This window comes from Salvia splendens, chromosome 20, assembly GCF_004379255.2.
Source record: "Salvia splendens isolate huo1 chromosome 20, SspV2, whole genome shotgun sequence".
Classification (NCBI taxonomy): Eukaryota; Viridiplantae; Streptophyta; class Magnoliopsida; order Lamiales; family Lamiaceae; genus Salvia; species Salvia splendens.
Window position 1 is genome coordinate 10,754,772 of NC_056051.1, and position 10,122 is coordinate 10,764,893.

Below are 10,122 nucleotides of genomic sequence, written 5' to 3' on the forward strand. Positions count from 1 at the left end.
ACCGGACATTATGGTGACTCTACTTTGGGGAGCAGATCGAGCTCCGGAACTCAAAATGCGGGGCTCAAGCCCGAGGTTGGGAAGTCCCCGCCGAATGGGGGGAACCTTTCGCACCCCACCACCGAACCACCAACAACACGTGGGAACATGGAAGTGGAGTGGGGCTCCCCCAATGAGAGGCGCTCGGTTTCACCAGATTATCGAAGGAATCCGAGAGGAGGCGCGCGCCATGCTATGACAAGGGGGCGTGGGTTCTTTTCGGCAAAGAACCACATGAGCACTAACCAATATTACTCTCTCATGGCGAATGGAGAATTTGATGTTGAGAATTGTGGGGATGTGGACGAAGACCCCATGGAGTTGTACGGGGGGGACGAGAGGTTTGGAGGCAACATTCCGGCCGACGACGCCGAGGAGGCCGCCCCGAACAAAGAGCAACACCGCATTGACTATCAAGGAGGGCCTTCATCCTCTTTGGGTACGCACCCTTCTTGTCAATGATGTCTTACAATTTCATGTTTTGAACGTGAGGGGGATCGCGAACGCGCCCACTCAAAACGTTTTAAAAAGACTTATTAGTTGTCATAATGTTTTATTTCTTGCAATAATGGAACCGCTCACTCCCCCGGACCCGGACCGATTCTCCAAAGCCTTGGGGCTACCCTACATTGGTTCGAACACGAACGGGAAGATTTGGTTGTTTGCGGAAGAGGGGTCCACCTTTGATATTGAGGATGACTCGGAACAAATTCTTCACGGGCGCCTCAAGTCCCACCGCCTTGCTAGACCGGTGGCCATTTCAGCCGTGTACGCCAAATGCACAAGGGTCGAAAGACATCACTTATGGGACAAGATGAGGGAGATCGCCGGGCCTCTCGAGGGAACACCTTGGATCATCGGTGGTGATTTCAACACCATCCTATCACACCAAGACAGAGTCGGAAGTGATACCAACCGGCAAGCCGAGATGGTTGATTTTGCGGAGGCAACGGAAGACTGTAGGCTGCTTGATCCTGGATTTGATGGAGCGGCATTCACATGGGCCAAGAATGGCCTTTTTGAAAGGTTGGATAGAGTGCTTGTCAGTGAGGAATGGACTAAGACCTTCGAGGCTACCCGGGTAACGAATCTCCCCCGGGTTGCCTCGGACCATGGACCAGTTCTTGCAAGGTGCACGAAGCTGAACACATCCGCTGGAGCCAAGGCATTCAGGTTCCAGAACATGTGGATCCGGCATGAAGGATTCATGGCCGTAGTGCAAAAAACATGGGAGGAGCCCACGGGGGCGGGTGGACTCCTAAACATTCAAATCAAGCAGGCCAGAGTTAAAAAGGCTCTTAAGGAGTGGAACAAAGAGGTTTTTGGGAACATCCATTCTAACCTAAAGGAAAAGGAGGAAGAAATTGCTGTGGCTCAAGCTAGTTCGAGGCAAGGCCGACACCGAATCACAGGACAGCAATCAACAAACACATTGCCGAGTACATTCTTTTGTTGAGAATGGAAGAAGATTTTTGGCGACAGAAGGCAGCCTTGAGGTGGCTTGCCGAGGGAGATAAAAATACCCGGTTCTATCAAAGCTGGGTGAAACAAAAGAGGGTCCGTCTCCGCATCCACTCAATTCGTGCCAATGGGCAGGAGCTCACCGAGGAAGCCGAGATTAAAAAGTCCGCAGTGGAGTTTTACCAACAACTCCTTGCCCCCAACAATCCGACACTTGAAGATCCAGACCTCGACCTAATCCAGCAGGCCCACTCAGCCGAGCAGTTCGTTGGCATCGCAGACGCCCCAAGTGCGGATGAGGTCAAGAGTGCCACCTTTTGCATTTCCGGAGATAGTGCACCCGGACCCGACGGCTTCTCGGCCACTTTCTATCAAGCCTGCTGGGGAATTCACGGTGGCTTCCTCAGCATGTTATCCTGAGGTGGAACCGATCCTCCATGACGAACAGGATATCCTGAGGTGGAACCTCTCTAAGCATGGGGAATTCACGGTGGCTTCGACATGGGACACACTTCGAGGACGAAACCCGATCATCCATGGTTTGGGGGATGTTTGGAAGGTAGGCCTCACCAACTCAATAGCCATCTTTATCTGGAGGCTTCTCTCCAATCGGGTGCCGGTTGACACGAAACTTCAGTGGCGGGAGATTGAGCTAGCCTCTAAGTGCCAATGCTGCCCCCACAGACCGAACACTGAGTCACTCCAACACCTCTTCATCCAGGGATATGGAGCTCGCAGAGTATGGAGTGAGTTCGACGGCTGGTTCACAGGGCCGTTCCCCCGCATCCATATCAATGACACAATCCCTACGAGAATCGAAGTGTGGGCGCGAAGGTGCCAACAGCCGAACAAGAAACATCTTAGCCGAGCCACTCCATACCTCATCCTTTGGTTTATCTGGTCGGAGAGAAACAGGAGCCGCCACCAAGGCACACAGTTTAAACCACAAAACGTGGTATGGCAGGTCCACATGTTCATTCGAAATGCTATGTCTAATGGAAGCTTGAAGCCGAAACATTGGAAGGGAGTTAAACTTGGAATCAATATTCCCCAACAAGCGGCGGCAATCAGGGCGCTACCCCTAGCCATGGCAATCAAATGGAACCCCCCGGATCAGCCGTGGATAAAGCTCAACACGGATGGCTCCTACAATGAAGCGAACGGCAGAACAGGGGCTGGAGGGATTATTCGAGACCACTCGGGTAAGATGCTCGCCGCCGTCAGCACACCCCTTGAAGCCCACTCGGCTTTAGAAGCGGAGCTGTTGGCCATGATTCACGGGCTAAATATAGCCAAGGAATTCGGCCTACCAATCTGGATTGAGTCAGATGCAGAGCAAGCAATCAAATTGGTCAATGGGACAGGATGGGGCCCGGCACTAGCTCGGCAAGCGGTGGCGCAACTAACCATTCTCAAACGCCATCTCAATTTCCGAGCCACCTTCATACACAGGGAGGGGAACAAAGCGGCGGACTTCCTTGCGAAAATGGGGCTAGTCCAAGACAGTGGCCTACGAATGCACTACAACTCAGCACCGAGAGAACTGTTGGACTTGGTTAGATTGGACGAGATGGGAGTGTCGCACATCCGAAACCTAGATGGGGACGGGCATCAAAGTTGATCATGAGACGATGGGAGACACTAGTGACTAGCTTTTTGGTTAATTGTATTTTGGAAAGGAGTATGATGAGGTCCGAACTTTGTGGGATCGGACCGCATACTACTCTTGAATTTGTTACGGCACACCACTTTTGGGTGTGGCCACGCCTTGTAATTATCACTTTTGGAAATATAGGGATGAGGGACCCACGAACCCTCCACCGTAGAGGTGTTTGAAAAAAAAAAAAAAAAAAAAAAAAAAAAAAAAAAAAAAAAGCCTGCTGGCACATTGTGGGGCCGGAGGTAGTGGAAGCAATCAGACAGTTCTTCAGAGGGGCCTTCCTGCCAAGGAGCATCACGGCCACAAGCATTGTCCTTATCCCAAAGAAGGCCTCGCCAGAGTCATGGACCGACTACCGACCCATTAGTCTTTGCAATGTTTTAAACAAGATCATTACCAAGGTACTCACCTCTCGCCTCTCCCCCTTCCTTCCACAGGTCATCTCCCCAAACCAAAGTGGGTTTGTCAAAGGCCGGCTCCTTAATGACAACGCACTACTGGCTCAAGAAATGTTCCATGAGCTTGCTAGATGCTCTCCAGCGCCTAATGTGACTGTTAAGATTGACATGGCTAAAGCCTATGATAGGGTCCAATGGCCCTTCCTCTTCAAAGTTTTACGCCGTATGGGATTCCCGGATCCATGGATTTCACTTATGGAGAGGTGTATTGGCTATTGCTGGTTCTCGGTTCTTGTTAACGGGGCACCCTCGGGCTTCTTTAGATCAACTCGAGGACTTCGACAAGGAGACCCGATCTCCCCTGCTCTGTTCGTGATCGCTGCGGAATACCTGTCCCGAGCCTTAGATAAGCTCATCCTTGGCCAAATGGACATGACGTTCAAAGCCTCCCGGAGATGCATGGAGATCAGCCATCTAGCCTATGCGGACGACATAATTATCTTCACTCAAGCGGCGGCAATGCCTATGCGCCGGCTAAGAGCTTGTCTCGAGAAGTATGAAAGAGTCTCCGGCCAACAAGTCAGCCTTGCCAAGAGTAATTTCTATATCGCCGAAAACCATGAGCATTGGGCAAACTTGATCCAGGCGGAAGGAGGCTTCTCTAGAGGGGCCTTTCCTTTTCTCTACCTCGGTGTCCCTATCTACCGTGGAGTCAAGCGCACGGACATGTTCCTCTTCCTACGGGAAAAGATTGCAAGAAGGATTTCAGGATGGGCACACCGTCATCTCTCTTTTGGAGGAAGGCTCACGTTGATTAAGAGCACTCTTGAAGCGATCCCCTTGCACATCTTCCAAGCTGTCGAGCCCACGACCGGTACCCTAAAGCAACTTGATCAACAAATGGCCCGATTCTTTTGGGGGTCTACGAATGAGAAGAAGCGGACCCATTGGATTGGATGGGAACAAATGTGCCGCCCCACTGAAGAAGGAGGCCTTGGGATCCGAAAAACTAAGGAGGTCCTCCGCGCCTTCAATATCAAACTTTGGTGGCGCTTTCGGGAGCAAAACTCCCTTTGGGCAAGATACATGATGGCAAAATATTGCACCAACTCCACACACGCTCACCTTGAGACTGCCGAGCAGGAGTAGCCCTACGTGGAGAAGGCTCTCAAGAGCCTGGCCCCTCGCGCAACCGCACATGAGATGGCTAGTGGGACAAGGGGACATCTACTTCTGGGATGACATTTGGTTTGGTAATAGTCCTCTGAGGGAAATTAGCCTTGATGATAGGGGAAGACCAACCACCCGGGTGTCGGAGTTCATTACAAATGGTGTTTGGGATGTGCCCAAGCTCCAACTCCTTCACAATCAGGCCGGCCTTCCTCAGCATGTTATCGATGGCATCATTAATACACCGATCCTCCATGACGAACCGGATATCCTTAGGTGGAATCTCTCTAAGCATGGGGAATTCACGGTGGCTTCGACATGGGACACACTCCGAGGGCGAAACCCGATCATCCAAGGTTTGGGGGATGTTTGGAAGGCGGGACTCACCAACTCAATAGCCATCTTTATCTGGAGGCTACTCTCCAATCGGGTGCCGGTTGACACAAAACTTCAATGGCGGGAGATTGAGCTAGCCTCTAAGTGCCAATGCTGCCCAATTCGACCGAACATTGAGTCCCTCCAGCACCTCTTCATTCAGGGATTCGGAGCCCGTAGAGTATGGAGAGAATTTGATGAATGGTTTGAAGGTACATCCCCCCCGCCTTTCAATCAATGACACAATCCCAACGAGAATTGAAGTTTGGATGCAAAGATGCAATCAGCCGAATAGGAAGCACCTTAGCCGAGCCATGCCCTACCTCATCCTATGGTTCATCTGGTCGGAGAGGAATAGGAGCCGACACCAAGATACAAGATTTAAACCCCACAATGTAATATGGCAGGTCCACATGTACATCCGGAATTCTATGGTAAACGGGTGCCTGAAGCCGAAGCACTGGCGAGGAGTTAAACTTGGAATTAACATCCCTCAACAAGCGGAAGCCATTCGGGCGTTGCCTCTCGCCATGGCGATCAAATGGGAGCCACCGGACCCCCCTTGGATTAAAGTGAATACGGATGGTTCCTTCAATGAAGCGATCAACAAAGCAGGAGGGGGAGGAGTCATTCGCGATTTCTCGGGTAAAATGCTTGTGGCCTTTTGCATACCTCTTGAAGCACAATCGGCTCTGGAGGCGGAATTGTTGGCAATGATCCACGGGCTGAACATCGCCAAGGAATTTGGCCTCCCTATTTGGATCGAATCAGACGCCGAACAAGCTATCAAACTGATTAATGGGGCAGGATGGGGACCGGTGCTAGCCCGGGAAGCCATGGCGCATCTGATCCTTCTTAAGCGCCAACTTAAATTCCGTGCCACCTTCATTCACCGGGAGGGAAACAAGGCGGCGGATTTCCTTGCGAGAATGGGACTAGGGAGAGATAGAGGCCAACAAATGCAACAAGACTCGGTGCCGAGAGAGCTTGCGGACCTCGTCCGCATGGATCAAATGGGCCTTTCACATGTTCGTACCCTTGGAAGGGACGGGGACTAGAATTGTTTTCACTTGCTTCTTGTAATTTTGTCGGGAGTATGATGAGGTCCGACCCTTGTGGGATCGGACCGCATACTACTCTTGGTTTTTGTCTTGGCACACCACCTTCGGGTGTGGCCGCGCTTTGTAATTACCTCATTTTGAAATATAGGGATGAGGGACCCACGAACCCTCCACCGTAAAGGTGTTTAAAAAAAAAAAAAAAAAAAAAAAAAAAAAAAAAAGATACTACTCCTAGTCTTTCCCTGAGCTTCACAAAGGATTGTTTACTCAGAGGCTTTGTGAATATATCAGCTATTTGATCAGAATGCCTTGAACCCTTTATGAGATGAACCGTACACAAAGGATTGTTTACTCAGAGGCTTATGCTTGTTATAGGGTCTAATGAAGGAATAACACAAGCATCCAAAGACTCTTAGAGAAGAATAATCAGGTTTATGAGAATGCAGTTTCTCATAGGGTGAGATATTTTTTATGGTTTTAGAGGGCATTTATCAGGTAGACTGCAGTGAGGAAAGCATCATCCCAGAAGTGTTGAGGGAGTGAAGCTTGAGCTAAAAGAGCAAGACCAGTTTCTACAATATGCCTATGTTTTATCTCAGCCAAGCCATTCTGCTGTGGTGTATAAGGGCATGAGATTCTATAAGATATTCCACAATCCTTAAGGAAGCTAGTTAGACCTTGAAACTCACCTCCCCAATCAGATTGCAAAGTTTTAAATTTTGAGCCAAAATGATTTTCACTCATGGATTTGAACTGTTTAAAAACAGAAGAAACATCACTCTTATTTTTCAAAAGATAAATCCAAGTGAATCTTGAGAAATGATCTATGAAGGACACATAATAGGCAAAACCATTTCTTGAAATAACAGGAGGAGGTCCCCACAAGAAGGAAGTGTTGGCTCTTTTTTGGTAAGTGACAATTTGAATTCAAATTCTACTCCATGTGCACACACCCTCCTCCCCTACCAATCGGTCATGGTGAACACAGGGGGGACCGGCCTCCCGATGCCCGGTTGCCGGAAAACTCGCCGGAAAACCTGGTGCCGCCGGCGGGAGCTTGGAAGGTGGCGAAAGTATTCCACCCCCAAAAGGGGTCGGGGAGCGTGGGAGAAGAATCAGCCACGCACAAGCCCTTTAAGGCCGAGCCAATACCTTTGGATGACACCAAGATTAAAGCCGTGGGGAAGGCCGGATGCTTTGAAGGCACACCATCCCTTACCTTCTCCGATTCTGAAACGGACGACCTCTCGGAGAATCTAGGGCTAACCGTCGTTGGAAAGTTCTCACACTCGCTCTCATCTCCCTCCCAAATCCAAAAAAGCCTTGGAGGTTTGGGATTAGTGGGTTCTTTCACTTTGAAATACTTGAATGCGAAGCACATCTTAATTCAATTCCAAGCGATGGCCGACTACGCTAAGGTCTTAAATGGCCCCAATGGGAACCCCAATTGGTATGTTGATATCCACCCGATGAGGGTGTTCAAGTGGGCGCCGGACTTTGATACATTTTTTGAGTCGCCTGTTGTCGCCGTTTGGTGCAACATCATGGGAATCCCGGCGCATCTCTTTGAGGAATCGTCTCTCATGGCAATCGGTAAACTACTAGGCAAGCCACTACAAGCCGATCACGCCACAATCCATCAAAGCCGGCTCTCCTTTGCAAGGATTTGCGTAGAGCTTGACATCTCTACTCCCCCGACGGAAGAGATCATCCTTAATATGCGAGGTAAAGATTCAAGGTACAAAGTGGTATGGGACCGTATCCCATTGTTTTGTGCTAATTGTAAACATGTTGGGCATGCGAAAGAGGATTGCCATGCAGCGGGAAGAAAGGCTCGGGGCAGAGACAAGGATCGCCGAGCATCATCCAAGGAGAACCACTCGAGCCATGCCGCCAAGGTCATCCACCGTGAGTGGCGCCCAAAGGCTGATGCTTGGGTCGGCACTCCATCGTCCATTGGACACTTGGAGAAGGCCAAAGAAAGTAACAACCACGCGGAGAACATTGAGGGTACATCGGGTGCGGGATCGTCGAAGTCAAGAGTTGCTAGTAGGAGTCACCCAAGTGTGGATGAGGATGGCTTCCAATTGGTGTCGAGGAAGACGAAAGGGAAAGGTGCATGAGGGCGATATGCACACCAAGGCTCCACACGTTGAGGATTGGCATTTGAAGGGGAATGTTGCTACGGTAACATTCGGGAGTGTTCCATCGGGTGCGAATGACTTGAGATTTAGCTCCATGAGTGTCGCATGTGGGCCACCCAACCGGGAGATAGAGGGCCTCATCGAGGACCTTGATCCAGGAGGGCATGTCCCTAGCGGAGGTATCCCGATTGCGGGCCTTAGCTAGGTGATGGACAAGATTTTTAGGGATGCAAAGGCTGCATCAAATGGTAATTGGATTTTGAGAGTATATAGATGACCATCCTAGTTGTTACGGAGGCCCTCGTTGTACTCTAATTGTCATGTCTTGGCGAGTCGTCACTTTTGGGTGACTCGGTGTATGTTTGACTGTAGCAAATGGTTCCGGGTAATGCACAGGTGTGGGTCTGCCTCAACCCTCCGCCCCTTAGGGTGTTTTAAAAAAAAGAAAAAAAAAGAGAAGGTCCCCACAAGTCACTATGAATGAGATCAAAAGGATGATCAGAAACTGAATTTGATAAAGAATAAGGCAATCTGTGTACTTTGGAAATGGAACAGGGATGACAAAGAGACTGATCATTCATTGAAACAAAGGGAATTTTACAACTATTGAAAGTACTTTTCACAACATCTAGAGTAGGATGTCCTAGTCTATTGTGCCACAAAGCAAGATCAAGACTAGAAGGTGAGCTTGAACTACTGCTAGAAGATTAATCAGGCAGACTAAGGGAATGGACTGCTGGAACTTCTTGGCTGGAAATGGGAAGATTGGAGCTATTACTTCTCTTAATTGGGGAATGATCAACTAGGAAATGGTAGAGAGGCCCTTCTCAAGTGCTCCCTTGAGCACGATTTCCTTGGTGCACAGGTCCTTAACAAAACAAAAAGTTGGATGGAATTCAAAGAAAACTGAATTATCCTTAGCAAACTATGATACACTAAGAAGATTTTTGGTAATGTTAGGAACATGGAGAAGATTTTTAAGTTGAAGCTTTCTAGAAAAAGTAAAGGAATGAGAATTAACCACAGACCAATATTTGCAATAGGAACAGACTGACCATTACCAAGAACCAAGCTTTTACCTCATGTATATTGTGAGCTTATGTTCAGATTTCCAAGATCATTGGAGACATGATTAGTAGCTCCAGAATCCGGATACCAACTGGAAGAAGCAGGAGAATCATATCCAAACTCAGAGGGATTTGCTGCTGAGAAGTTGGTTGTAGGAGATCTTCGCACTGACTGGACAATGTGAGCAGAAGGATTGTATTAGTTCTGCTGCTGCTGGGGCTGATTTGCTCTAAAGTGCACTTGAGAGGGAGTGTAGTTTTGCATATGGTTTGCTCTGTGACAGCACTTAGAAGCTGAGTGCCCTGGTTTCTCACATAGTTGGTATATGATTTTATTGCCTCCCCTTCCAAATCCTCTGCCACCTCTACCTCCTCTTTGATTCCTAGATCCACCTCTTCCTCCACCTGTGTCAAACTTGTTGCAGTAGGATTGTAGATCTTTCTTTGGCCCTGGACTATTGCTGCACCAATTGGAGTGAGGGTTTAGATCCCTCAGTGCTGGAAGAGTTTGCTCTTGTTGTCTCTATTCTGGACTCAAAGCTGAGAAGAAATGAGGATACATCACCAATCGCCCAAGGTTCAGATCTGGAGGTGACAGCACATACAGCTGGATCATATTCTTCTCTCGCCAAAATGGGAACCTAGAGTGAGAAGCTCCACCTTCTCTCTACAATCCCACCCTTATTGAACCGCCGGAGAACTACCTCGCCACCCACCTCGCCACCCCATCTCCAACCTCCCTCCCCT